Genomic DNA, 14,476 nt, shown 5'->3' with positions numbered 1-14,476 from the left:
GCTTGGGTGGCTTGGTGGTTGGTGGTCAGGGTGGCTGGGTGGTGGGGGGAAGATGGAACACGTAACCAGAATAACAATCGTGAAGCTCACATGGATCCCCACAGTTAGTGATGAGAGTAGAAGCAGCGGGATAAATCTCTGCGTGTCGGATGCTGTGAGGGGAGATGTGGTATTGGTAGTGGTGGTGGTGATGGTATGGTAGTGTAAGTACCGTAGTTGTAATCAGGGTGGTGGTAGTGGTAGTGGTAGTGGTAGTGGTGGTGGTGGTGGTGGTGATGCCTCCAGCGAGTGCCATGTGGTGTCAAATAGTGAGCAACCACACACTCATACAACCACCATTAACTCCACTACCATCACCACTGTCAATACCACCACCACCTCCACCACTACTACAACCCTCCCCTCCTCCTCGAGAACAAGAGCCACACTTAGGCACCAGACTCTCGAGGAACGCTGCGCTGGTTACATATTCCTTTTGGTCTTCGCCACCACCAGATGAATTACACCAACAGGAATAGCAGCAGGATTGGTGGAAGGGGCTAGACAGCAGCAGCAGCAGCATGATTGGTGGACTGGGCTAGAACAGACACAGAAACAACGTGATTTGTGGACTGGACTAAGAATCAGCAGCAGCAGACGCCAAGAGCAGCAGCATGATGAACCGCGCTAGACAGCTGCATCAGAAGCAGCAGCAACGTGAGTGGCGAAGAGGTTCTAATCTTCATTTATGTACAGAAAACAAACAGGGAGTTGTTTTGTGCTCAAACTTGCCTTATCCTGGAAGGAACTTTTTTCCTCTGAGGAAACCATGAATAAATAACCTGAATGTGAACGCATTTTGATCTCAAGAGTCCCAACGAGACTTCTTATGGAGTCTTTCTCTCTTGTCTCGCGGAGAACAATAAAGCTGCGGACAATGATAAGGAGTACAACATCGCTTATCTGGACCTGGGTAAGGCCTCGCATAGAGCTCCAACACAAGGGACATAAACACAGTGGTGACGCATGATACTGGAAAAGTTTTCTTCTTTATCGAGGCATGACTGACCGATAGGCAACAGCGGGGCAGCAGGATAGTAACAGGACACAAGAGGTGTTCCACAAGGGTCTGTGCTGCACCTTTTGTTCCTGAACATTTGCATGAATAACATATGCAAGAAAAGGGAAGCTTGCAGACTATACAAAAATAAGCACAACAGAGTGACAAATATATTCTGAGAACACTACAGAGCTTCAAAATATTATAACAAAACTAAACGCTAAACCCACCAGGGTCATACACCCCTGCATGGAATTTCAAAGATGACTCAGCTTCACATGTGTGTATGTCCATGTTTCTGTCTGCTTCTCTCTCTTCTCTCTCTCTCACCATCCGAGGAACTGTTATATCTAAGGGTAAGAGAGGCGGAAGAGAGTAATAATATGCACAGAAGTGATATATTGCGCTAAGATAGCAGCGTGCCTTAAATGTGGTGCACTGTAGTGAAGTATGGTCTCGTTATAAGGTCACGGCTGAAGAACCCGCAGTCTGGGTCACTGGCGGGAGATGGGTGCAAGATGCGGGTGTTGGATAAGATGAGCGGGGAAATGGGTGCAAGATGCGGGTGTTAGATAAGATGAGCGGGGAGATGGGTGCAAGATACAAGGATGAGGGGTTAGGGGATAGGGAGGGAGGGAACGTAAGGAAGAGGGGACTTCCCTTCATCCCTGGCCGCCTGAAGCAGGAGGGGCGCCCTTCTCTGGTCGCCTGAAGCAGGAGGGGCGCCCTTCCCTAGTTGCCTGCAGCAGAAGGGGCGGCGCCCCTCCCAGTAGCAGGCAGGGATCAGAAGACTTATTATTTATGAGGTGTATTGCAGGGTCCTGAGTGCTTCGTGGTGCAACAAGCCAGCCAGAAAATAGACCGGCAGGCAAGTGGGCAAACTGGGTGGCAGACAAGCATGCAGACTGGATGGCAAACTAACGGAGTGGAAGACTGACTGGGTGACAGACTGGCTGAACAGTAGTCAAGTCGACCGGATGGAGTAGGAAATGTCACAGACAAGGAAATGTAAACCCCTTCTAGCTCCCTTCTGGGGGACCCTGGTCCGTGTCCTTGACTCAGTGCTCCATTGTTGGTGGACCCTGCTTTGTGTCTTTGACTAAGTGGTCCACTGTTTGTGGTCCTTGGTCCGTGTCTCTGATTCAGTGACCCAAAGTTGGTGGACCTTGGTTCGAGTCCACGACACCGTAAATGTACAATGCAACTGCTGATGCTCAGTAAATACCTGAACTCCTCCTGACGTCCAGTTAACAAGCAAGATCAAAACAAACGATATAAAATATGTATGTGGAATTTCAACATTATCTGTAATGTGTTCGAATCCAACCGGCTATGAGAGTTGTTTACAATAGTGTTAGTACGATTTAGCGAGTCATTCCAAGGAAAACACAATGTACTGGACCTCGTTCCACATTGTAAATATTTGGCCAAGTCCCTCTGGCGACGCTGGATGAAACTGTAAATAGACGAATATGTTCGCGATGGCTTGTAAATAAAGATGGTGACCCGAAGATCAATGGTAACCCGAAGTGTCTGGGATAAGTTGTATGAAGGTAAATAGCTTAGGACAACTTTTGGGAAATGGACAATGAATGCTTTCGCTCAGGACTCCTTAACTGAAAACATATTGGTCCCACGACTCTGATCACTTCAAATACAGGATCACATCCTATATAGGATCACTTCAAATTTAAGGTCCCAGGACCGAAATGTTTCCCGTAAAGGGGTCTTGAATGCATTCGTATGCATTCCCCTGACTCTGATAAATTACTAGATATCAATCGACTGTCCGGGTGGCATCCTGGAGAAATTGATATTCCTTCAGATTTCAGCAGATATTAGAAATGACCTGAGACAGAAACGTTTTATCCAATAAATAAAACCATGCTAACAAAAAAGATTGGATCCACCTGACGTTCAAATTGCACGACTGCCGATTGACTGAAGCATCTGGACGTGGCATTGTTGCAGACATGTTGGGAACAGACCCAGAGTGGGCAATCCCCTCAAACCAGTTTTCACTCTCCAAATAAGAGAATCTCTTGAAACTCCCGGGAAACTATTGCCAGGACTTTAGAGTCGGAGGATGCAAGCCTCGCTCCACCACACGAAAAAGAGAAAGTTTGTTTTGATACCTTAGTTGGCGGGAGGATGAGGAGTACATGAGAGTACATGTGCACACGGAACTAGATGCAGAGTACATGTGTACACTAAGGTGGGTGGAATTGTTCTTATATTAATACCGATGATTGCTGGGCTGTCCGGAAGAGGCAGCAATACCAGTGATGTGAAAGTGGTGACTTGTACATCAGTGGTGGAGCCCTCGGTTTCCAACCAAAGGGTCACAGGCTCAGTTCCAGGATGAGTCGAGACGTATGGGCAAGTCTTATACTTGTTGTCCCTGTTGACCTAACAGAACAAGTATCTAGTTGTTTGTCTGCTGTTGTATGTTAAATCCCAGAGAACACTGTGCCAACATCTCAGAGAACACTTTCAACATCCCAGAGAACACAGCGTCAACATCCCAGAGAACACAGTGTCAACATCCCAGAGAACACTGTCAACATCCCAGAGAACAGTGTCAACATCCCAGAGAACAATGTCAACATCCCAGAGAACAGTGTCAACATCCCAGAGAACAGTGTCAACATCCCAGAGAACAATGTCAACATCCCAGAGAACAGTGTCAACATCCCAGAGAACAGTGTCAACATCCAAGAGAACATAGTGTCAGCATCCCAGAGAACACTGTCAACATCCCAGAGAACACTGTCATCATCCCAGAGAACACTGTGTCAACATCCCAGAGAACAGTGTCAACATCCCAGAGAACACTGTCAACATCCCAGAGAACAGTGTCAACATCCCAGAGAACAGTGTCAACATCCCAGAGAACAGTGTCAACATCCCAGAGAGCATAGTGTCAGCATCCCAGAGAACACTGTCAACATCCCAGAGAACATTGTCATCATCCCAGAGAACACTGTGTCAACATCCCAGAGAACAGTGTCAACATCCCAGAAAACAGTGTCAACATCCCAGAGAACACTGTCAATATCCCAGAGAACACAGTGCCAACATCCCAGAGAACAGTGTCAATATCCCAGAGAACACTGTCATCAAAGAGAACACTGTGTCAACATCCCAGAGAACAGTGTCAACATCCCAAAGAACAGCGTCAACAACCCAGAGAACAGTGTCAACATCCCAGAGAACAGTGTCAACATCCCAGAGAACACAGTGTCAACATCCCAGAGAACACAGTGTCAACATCCCAGAGAACACAGTGTCAACATCCCAGAGAACACTGTCAACATCCCAGAGAACAGTGTCAACATCCCAGAGAACAATGTCAACATCCCAGAGAACAGTGTCAACATCCCAGAGAAGAGTGTCAACATCCCAGAGAACACAGTGTCAACATCCCAGAGAACACTGTCAACATCCCAGAGAACACAGTGTCAACATCCCAGAGAACACTGTCAACATCCCAGAGAACACAGTACCAACATTCCAGAGAATACTGTCAACATTCCTGTCAACATCCCATAGAACAGTGTCAACATCCCAGAGAACACAGTCTCAACATCCCAGAGAACACAGTGTCAACATCCCAGAGAATACTGTCAACATCCCTGTCAACATCCCATAGAACAGTGTCAACATCCCAGAGAACACAGTGTCAACATCCCAGAGAACACAGTGCCAACATCCCAGAGAATACTGTCAACATCCCTGTCAACATCCCAGAGAGCACTGTCAACATCCCAGAGAACACAGTGCCAACATCCCAGAGAATACTGTCAACATCCCTGTCAACATCCCAGAGAACAGTGTCAACATCCCAGAGAACACAGTGTCAACATCTCAGAGAACACTGTCAACATTCCAGAGAACACTGTGTCAACATCCCAGAGAACAGTGTCAGTATCCCAGAGAACACTGTCATCATCCCAGAGAACACTGTCATCATCCCAGAGAACACTGTGTCAACATCCCAGAGAACAGTGTCAACATCCCAGAGAACACTGTGTCAACATCCCAGAGAACACTGTGTCAACATCCCAGAGAACAGTGTCATCATCCCAGAGAACACTGTGTCAACATTTTAGAGAACACTGTGTCAACATCCCAGAGAACACTGTGTCAACATCCCAGAGAACACTGTCATCATCCCAGAGAACACTGTGTCAACATCTTAGAGAACACTGTCAACATCCCAGAGAACAGTGTGAACATCCCAGAGAACAGTGTGAACATCCCAGAGAACAGTGTCAACATCCCAGGGAGCAATGTCAACATCCCAGAGAACACAGTGTCAACATCCCAGAGAACAGTGTCAACATCCCAGAGAACAGTGTCAACATCCCAGAGAACACTGTCAACATCCCAGAGAACACAGTGTCAACATCCCAGAGAACACAATGTCAACATCCCAGAGAACACAGTGTCAACATCCCAGAGAATACTGTCAACATCCCTGTCAACATCCCATAGAACAGTGTCAACATCCCAGAGAACACAGTGTCAACATCCCAGAGAACACAGTGCCAACATCCCAGAGAATACTGACAACATCCCTGTCAACATCCCAGAGAGCACTGTCAACATCTCAGAGAACACAGTGCCAACATCCCAGAGAATATTGACAACATCCCTGTCAACATCCCAGAGAGCACTGTCAACATCTCAGAGAACACAGTGCCAACATCCCAGAGAACACTGTGTCAACATCCCAGAGAACAGTGTCAACATCCCAGAGAACAGTGTCAATATCCCAGAGAACACTGTGTCAACATCCCAGAGAACAGTGTCAACATCCCAGAGAACAGTGTCAACATCCCAGAGAACACTGTGAACATCCCAGAGAACACTGTCAACATCCCAGAGAACACTGTGTCAACATCCCAGAGAACAGTGTCAACATCCCAGAGAACACTGTGTCAACATCCCAGAGAACAGTGTCAACATCCCAGAGAACAGTGTCAACATCCCAGAGAACAGTGTCAACATCCCAGAGAACACTGTCAACATCCCAGAGAACAGTGTCAATATCCCAGAGAACACTGTCAACATCCCAGAGAACAGTGTCAACATCCCAGAGAACACTGTGTCAACATCCCAGAGAAGTGTCAACATCCCAGAGAACAGTGTCAACATCCCAGAGAACACTGTCAACATCCCAGAGAACACTGTCAACATCCCAGAGAACACTGTCAACATCCCAGAGAACAGTGTCAACATCCCAGAGAACACTGTGTCAACATCCCAGAGAACAGTGTCAACATCCCAGAGAACAGTGTCAATATCCCAGAGAACACTGTCAACATCCCAGAGAACAGTGTCAACATCCCAGCGAACAGTGTCAACATCCCAGAGAACACAGTGTCAACATCCCAGAGAACGCTGTATCAACATCCCAGAGAACAGTGTCAACATCCCAGAGAACAGTGCCAACATCCCAGAGAACAGTGTCAACATCTCAGAGAACACAGTGTCAACATCCCAGAGAACACTGTCAACATCCCAGAGAACACAGCGTCAACATCCCAGAGAACAGTGTCAACATCCCAGAGAACAGTGTCAACATCCCAGCGAACACTGTCAACATCCTAGAGAACACAGTGTCAACATCCCAGAGAACAGTGTCAACATCCTAGAGAACACAGTGTCAACATCCCAGAGAACAGTGTCAACATCCCAGCGAACACTGTCAACATCCCAGAGAACACAGTGTCAACATCCCAGAGAACTGTGTCAACATCCCAGAGAACAGTGTCAACATCCCAGAGAACACAGTGTCAACATCCCAGAGAACAGTGTCAACATCCCAGAGAACACAGTGTCAACATCCCAGAGAACAGTGTCAACATCCCAGAGAACACAGTGTCAACATCCCAGAGAACACAGTGTCAACGTCCCAGAGAACAGTGTCAACATCCCAGAGAGCAGTGTCAACATCCCAGAGAACAGTGTCAACATCCCAGGGAACACTGTGTCAACATCCCAGAGAACAGTGTCAACATCCCAGAGAACACAGCGCCAACATCCCAGAGAACAGTGTCAACATCCCAGAGAACAGTGTCAACATCCCAGCGAACACTGTCAACATCCTAGAGAACACAGTGTCAACATCCCAGAGAACAGTGTCAACATCCCAGAGAACAGTGTCAACATCCCAGCGAACACTGTTAACATCCCAGCGAACACTGTCAACATCCCAGAGAACACAGTGTCAACATCCCAGAGAACTGTGTCAACATCCCAGAGAACAGTGTCAACATCCCAGAGAACACAGTGTCAACATCCCAGAGAACAGTGTCAACATCCCAGAGAACACAGTGTCAACATCCCAGAGAACAGTGTCAACATCCCAGAGAACACAGTGTCAACATCCCAGAGAACACAGTGTCAACGTCCCAGAGAACAGTGTCAACATCCCAGAGAGCAGTGTCAACATCCCAGAGAACAGAGTCAACATCCCAGGGAACAGTCTCAACATCCCAGAGAATAGTCTCAACATCCCAGAGAACAGTATCAACATCCCATTGAACAGTGTCAGCATCCCATAGAACAGTGTCAACATCCCAGAGAACACTGTCAACATCCCAGAGAACACTGTCAACATCTCAGAGAACAGTGTCAACATCCCAGAGAACAGTGTCAACATCCCATAGGACAGTGTCAACATCCCAGAGAACACTGTCAACATCTCAGAGAACACTGTCAACATCCCAGAGAACAGTGTCAACATCCCAGAGAACAGTGTCAACATCCCATAGAAGAGTGTCAGCATCCCAGAGAGCAGTGTCAACATCCCAGAGAACAGTGTCAACATCCCAGTGAACAGTCTCAACATCCCAGAGAACAGTGTCAACATCCCAGAGAACAGTGTCAACATCCCAGAGAACACTGTCAACATCCCAGAGAACAGTGTTAACATCCCATAGAACAGTGTCAACATCCCATAGAACAGTGTCAACATCCCAGAGAACACTGTCAACATCCCAGAGAACACTGTCAACATCCCAGAGAACACTGTCAACATCCCAGAGAACACTGTCAACATCCCAGAGAACACTGTCAACATCTCAGAGAACAGTGTCAACATCCCAGAGAACACTGTCAACATCCCAGAGAACACTGTCATAATCTCAGAGAACAGTGTCAACATTCCTGGTCTTCTACTCATCAGTCTCCTACCACAACTTAGCCTCGTTTAACTCCGTCACTTTACTGATGCAATACTCAAACGTTAAATTCTCAATGCTTAAATTTTTATACATCTTATCTATTTTATTTTAGGTAAGACTCAATTAAATCAGGTTAGGATGGGGTCGCATGAGCCCATATATTTATAAACGTATATTTAACCGCAAAAATATAAAAAAATAAATAACGAAGTATGCCTGGCAACGGCGTGGAATGAGGAAAACTTTCGATTCTGAATGTGATATCTTATTGGGAAGAAGAAATACTGATGGAATACATATAATAACTTTCAAGGGGAAAACTTGACAACTGCCAACAGACAGTACTAGATAAATGACGTTATGGTGACTACTACGACTGCTGGCAGCTACCGAGAACAGCCTGATTGATCCGGCAGTGAAGAAGAAAGTCTGGTCTTAGAATGGCGAAGAATTATCGAAATCGACCATAGGTATTTCACAGGGAAAGTTCTAATGGAAGTAAAGTTCCCTGTGTGACTTCTTGATCCGGTTAATGTCTTAAGTTAATGTTTGTTCCTGTGTGGAGACAATGGTTTACAATGATGGTGATCAACCATAGAGGTGAAACATGCGATCTAGTCTCAGGTATATCACAAACACGCGGAGATACGCGTGATATAATCACGGTCAAGCCTGAAGACAAATTCTAAGCAGGTATATTACACAAACACTTCGGAAAACCAAGATTTACTATATAATATCCATAACAAACTTGGCCCGGAACCTCTCTATCACACGGAAGAAAAACATATTAGCCTATTACAGAGGAAAAATATATATACTTAGAGACAAATGAAGAGAATCTTGGGTTCAATTTAACGTGCATTAATGAGCGATGTGTTTGTGCTAAGACGGCCCGATCTTCGCTATTGGTAATGGTCTTGAAGCTGCTGATATGAGAGGCTTGGGATCCATTCATATAACACATTACCCCCTTAAGTATTAAGTGATTCCTTTCTTCACCTACGACTCGTGGAGGCAGGGCGAAAGGTGGGGGAGGAGGTGAAGGGTGGAGATGGAGGGTGAGGGGGAATGGGGAGAGAAGGAAGGGGTTCGGGTAGAGGGGAGAGGGTTGAGGATTTGGTTAAGGGAGATAAAAGGTGAGGGAAAGCGGAAAATTGAAAAATTAAGAAGGCAGAGGATAGAATGGGAAGTAGGAAGGGAGATGGGGATGTAGGATGGATGGGATGGGATGATGAGTAGAGATATGAGAGGCCCAGGAAGAGTAAGGGAAGCGAGAGGATAGGTAGAATAGGGGATGTACATGATTATATGCAATTGTCATTCTGACCTGTGTGTGTGTGTGTGTGTGTGTGTGTGTGTGTGTGTGTGTGTGTGTGTGTGTGTGTGTGTGTGTGTGTGTGTGTGTGTGTGTGTGTGCGTGTGTGTAAGTGTGTGTGTACTCACCTAATTGTACTCACCTAATTGTAGTTGCAGGGGTGTGTGTGTGTGTTACTATTTTGTCCTAGTGTGTGTTTGTGTGTGTGTGTGTGTGAGTAACGGGTTCTGAGAGTGAAGTCGTGTAGGATTACCCGTTGTGATCCTTCCTGATCCACACATGTAATTGGTAAAGGCTGTCGTCTGTGTGTGTGTTTGCTGCAGGTCCACACTGGCTGGTGCACCAGCTACCGGGGAACGAGGCCATTTACCTCTGGACCAGGAATACCATTAGGTAGAAACTGGCATTTAGATCTTCCTCTTGGGCACACTTGTTCTGCAGACCAGACTTGTTTTGGTTTTTTGAAGACCTTTAACGATTACCAAAAACATTTACCTGGGTTACCATGTGGTGGGATTGAGGCAAGAGATAGTTAGAATGACGCAGATGGCAGTGAGCTTGAGACAGGTGGTGGTAGTGAGTGTGAGACAGGTGGTTAGCGGTGGTGAGCGCTAGGAAGCAGGTGGTGATAGTGAGTTTGGAAAGAAGGACAATGGTAAACAGAAAAAGCATTGAATGAAAAGGTCACAAATGCATTCGCTTAGGACACCTTTACTGAAAACGTTTCTGTCCTCAGTCCTTTTTGTGTTCATTTTCTTTAAGTTGTGGACAGTCATTTGCATTCTTACTTCAGAGAGAGAGTGTGTAATATTAGTCACAGTTTCAACAAGGTAACATGATTCTTACTAACTCTCCAACTCCTTCCTTCCTCCTTCATCTACCTTCGTCTCTCTCTCTCTCTCTCTCTCTCTCTCTCTCTCTCTCTCTCTCTCTTTCTTTCTCTATCTCCCTCTCTCCCTCTTTCCCTCTCTCTTTTACAGAGGGTTTTACAAGGTTATGTTAAGGTTCCTAACTTTATTTACAAGCTAATTGCTGTTACCTACATCAGCTTATTAGTTATGACATACAAATATGGAACAGGATGAAGTTGGAGCTATCTGTGGGCCAGCAATTTCACTTGGTCAACTGACTGACTCTCTCTCTCTCTCTCTCTCTCTCTCTCTCTCTCTCTCTCTCTCTCTCTCTCTCTCTCTCTCTCTCTCTCTCTCTCTCTCTCTCTCTCTCTCTCTCTCTCTCACTCTCTCATGTTCCTTACGTTCCATTGTCTGTCTCTCTCCCTTCCCCCATCTCCCCTCCCACCCCTGCCCGGTGGACAGTGCCAGAGAGGGACAGTAAACGCTAACGTTGATGTGGGTGCCACTCGGAGTGAAGGGCGGCAATGGAGAGGGAGAGGGAAGGGAGAGAGATGGATGATGGGGGAAGAGGAGGGAGAGGCAGGTAGATTGTGGATAGGGAAAAGTAATATAAAAATATAGAGGGGAATATTAGGGTGAGGGAGAGGCACATTCTTTCTCCCTTTTCCCCTATGCATTTCTTTCCTCTGCATCTTTCTCCCCTCTCTACTATATATTTCTCTTTTCTCCCTTTCATCTTTTCCCCCCTCTCTCCTACATCTTTCTCCTCTACTACATATTCCTCAGGTATTCCCTACATTTTCTTGTTTCTCCCTTTACCCTTACAGCTTCTTCCCTTCCTTTTACATCTTCCCCTCTTCCCTACATTTTTCCCCTTTCCCCTATCTCTCCATCCCCTCTCATCTCCGAGGTTTAAATACTCAGGTGAGTTGAGGTTTAAATACCCAGGTGAGGCGAGGTTTAAATACCCAGGTGCGAAGAGGTTTAAATGTATACTCAACTATTTGTGTTTGCTGGAGGGTCGAGACTCAGCTCCTGGCCTGTGTTGTAATAACTCCGGTTTGTAGACCTCCAGTCTCTTAAATATCAATCTACCTCTCCATCTCGTTTTCTCTCCTTTCTCTCTATTTTCATTCCATAGTTTTTTCTTTTCCTTCCTTCTTTCCCTTCCTTCCTTCTTTTCTTTGTTTTCCATTCCCTTTTTCTTCATTCTCACCCCCTTTTTTTCATCCTCTCCTGTTTCCATTCTCAATTCCTTTCACTCTTTCTGCCTTCATTCTCCCCTCCCTCCTTTCCTTCCTTTACTCCTCTCTTCATTATTTCTTCCTTCCACTCCTCTACCTCCTCTTAGTTACTTATTGTGTCTTACATTCAAGTTCTCATTTTCTATCAAGAAAATACATTCAGTGGAGCTTCATAAATACAACACCGTAACAGTGATGTAGTGAAGCACTATGGCCCCGAATCACTGTTAATATAGTGCTCAGAGTTCCGTGGTTTAAGATGTCTACTTGGACCAGAGATATTACCAATGTGTGAGTTTCACCCTTAATACGTTGTGACAGTAATGCTACTTCTAGAATTTATTCTCTGAATTACTAAAACCAGTGGCTAACGATACGTCTCCATCACTAACGATAGCCTGGTGTTACATAGGCTTGTTATCCATCAACTGCTCGGTGTTGTATGCCATTAACGTCACTATACTGGCTTAAATAAAGACGTAGTGGAGTAGTTATGTTGATAAAGTAATTCCTAGGTAACAACTAACTGGTAGAAACATTTCGTGGGTATTGTTTGTGTAATACTATAGTGGATTTCATTTTTAAATTAACATTCCAGAAGTATTCCCTATGGTGAGGAGGGAGAGAAAGAGTATTACCGCTAACGCGAATGGAAGCTACAAATGATGAATAAGAGAGGTTGATACATGGGGAAGGATGATAAAAATCGGAGAGGAGAAAGAGTTGATGCAAGGAACGGATGAGAGAGAGAGAGAGAGAGAGAGAGAGAGAGAGAGAGAGAGAGAGAGATGCGTGATGTCCCTGAGGTCGTGTCAGACTACACTCCAGGAAACCACACTCACCTTCCACTAGTCAGACAAGTCAACCACACCTTTATCCACACGTCTACCCTGCTGCCTCCTTGTCTCCTCTGGTTGTTCCTGTTATTTTTGTTCCTGTTGCTGGTGCTGTTCCTGTTGCAGGGCCTGATCCTGTTGCTGTTGAAATTTATAACAGTATTGTTTCAAACACGCTGTTAGTGTTGCTGCTGCTGTTACTAGTACTGCCACTGTTGCTGCTGCTGTTACTAGTACTGCCACTGTTGCTGCTGCTGTTACTAGTACTGCCACTGTTGCTGCTGCTGTTACTAGTACTGCCACTGTTGCTGCTGCTGTTACTAGTACTGCCACTGTTGCTGCTGCTGTTACTAGTACTGCCACTGTTGCTGCTGCTGTTACTAGTACTGCCACTGTTGCTGCTGCTGTTACTAGTACTGCCACTGTTGCTGCTGCTGTTACTAGTATTGCCACTGTTGCTGCTGCTGTTACTAGTACTGCCACTGTTGCTGCTGCTGTTACTAGTACTGCCACTGTTGCTGCTGCTCCCGTTGCTCTCGTGTATTCTGTCTCAGAAAGTTGGCACCAAGAGACTGATCGATAAGGCCAGCAACCAAGAGGACTAGTCTGGAACCGGGCAGCGGGGGCAGTGACCTCTGGAAGTTGATAAATTAGACACATGTGCAACTCTTGGGTATCCTCAATAAAGATACCCAAGAGTTGCACATGTGTCTAATTTATCAACGTGTCGGTTCTCTGAACCATTCATCTACACTGGAAGTGTTTCCAGGTAACCTACAGACCTGTCTCCTGCATCTGCTGCTGCTGTCTTACCTTCTCCTTCTGGTACAGGTATGCGCTATGTGCTGCATTTCTTGCTCTTTCCAGCCACTGAAAGCAATTGTCTCTCAGTCCACGGATACCTTCAACTCTAAACCTAATTAAATGCCGCCCGAACTGACTTGCTGATGCTCACACTCTGAATCCAACCCCCTTCATCGGGATCCTCGAAGCCTCACACTCTTCACGCCAAGTGGAGAGAGAGAGAGAGAGAGAGAGAGAGAGAGAGAGAGAGAGAGAGAGAGAGAGAGAGAGAGAGAGAGAGAGAGAGAGAGAGAGAGAGAGAGAGAGAGAGAGAGAGAGAGAGAGAGAGAGAGAGAGAGAGAGAGAGAGAGAGAGAGTAGCTTGCATATAAAGTTAAAAAATACATACTCTCGCAGTAGCCTCTTCAGATAAGGAAAAAACTTGCATCGATATTTTTTTCGTGAAGTGACAAACCCGTAAGAGTCATTAAGCATAAGTAGAAGCTCGATCCTCCTTCCGTTAATCTACATTCAGTCACGCCACCTAGTTGCTGTCACCTTGCTCACAGTGAAACAGATAAAACCATCAGAAATAACCTCACTGCCATCTTACTCCCTCAGAACAAACAGAGAAACAAGGAAGCCAGTGGAAATAAGTCACTTTTTTGGCTCACATTATCAAGGACCTTGATAATGATGCAAGGACCTTGATGATGTGAGAAATCACGAAAGCACTTGGAATTTCACTTCTTTTTTTTTACAGTGTTTTCCATTTTATGATATTACCTGTTTACTGTGATCTTTTTGCAACAAATGTTACTATCTATAATAATTTGTGTAACTGTACTGACGTGTACTTAAACTTGTAACCCGCCCAGTGGTGGGTCAGTATCAAGGTCTCCGTGGGGGGGTGCAGTCCTAGGTCTCCGTGGGGTGGGTGCAATCCTAGGTCTCCGTGGGGTGGGTGCAATCCTAGGTCTCCGTGGGGTGGGTGCAATCCTAGGTCTCCGTGGGGTGGGTGCAATCCTAGGTCTCCGTGGGGTGGGTGCAATCCTAGGTCTCCGTGGGATGGGTGCAATCCTAGACCTCCGTGAGATGGGTGCAATCCTAGGCCTCCGTGGGGGTGGAGGGGGGTTATGCACCTACACCTCGCCTGGGGGGTACATAACTAGTCAACAAAGCAGAGAGTGTTAACAGGTGCCTCTATTGA

The sequence above is a fragment of the Cherax quadricarinatus genome, chromosome 42 (genome assembly GCF_038502225.1).
Source record: "Cherax quadricarinatus isolate ZL_2023a chromosome 42, ASM3850222v1, whole genome shotgun sequence".
Taxonomy (NCBI): Eukaryota; Metazoa; Arthropoda; class Malacostraca; order Decapoda; family Parastacidae; genus Cherax; species Cherax quadricarinatus.
This window is presented reverse-complemented; position numbering follows the sequence as displayed.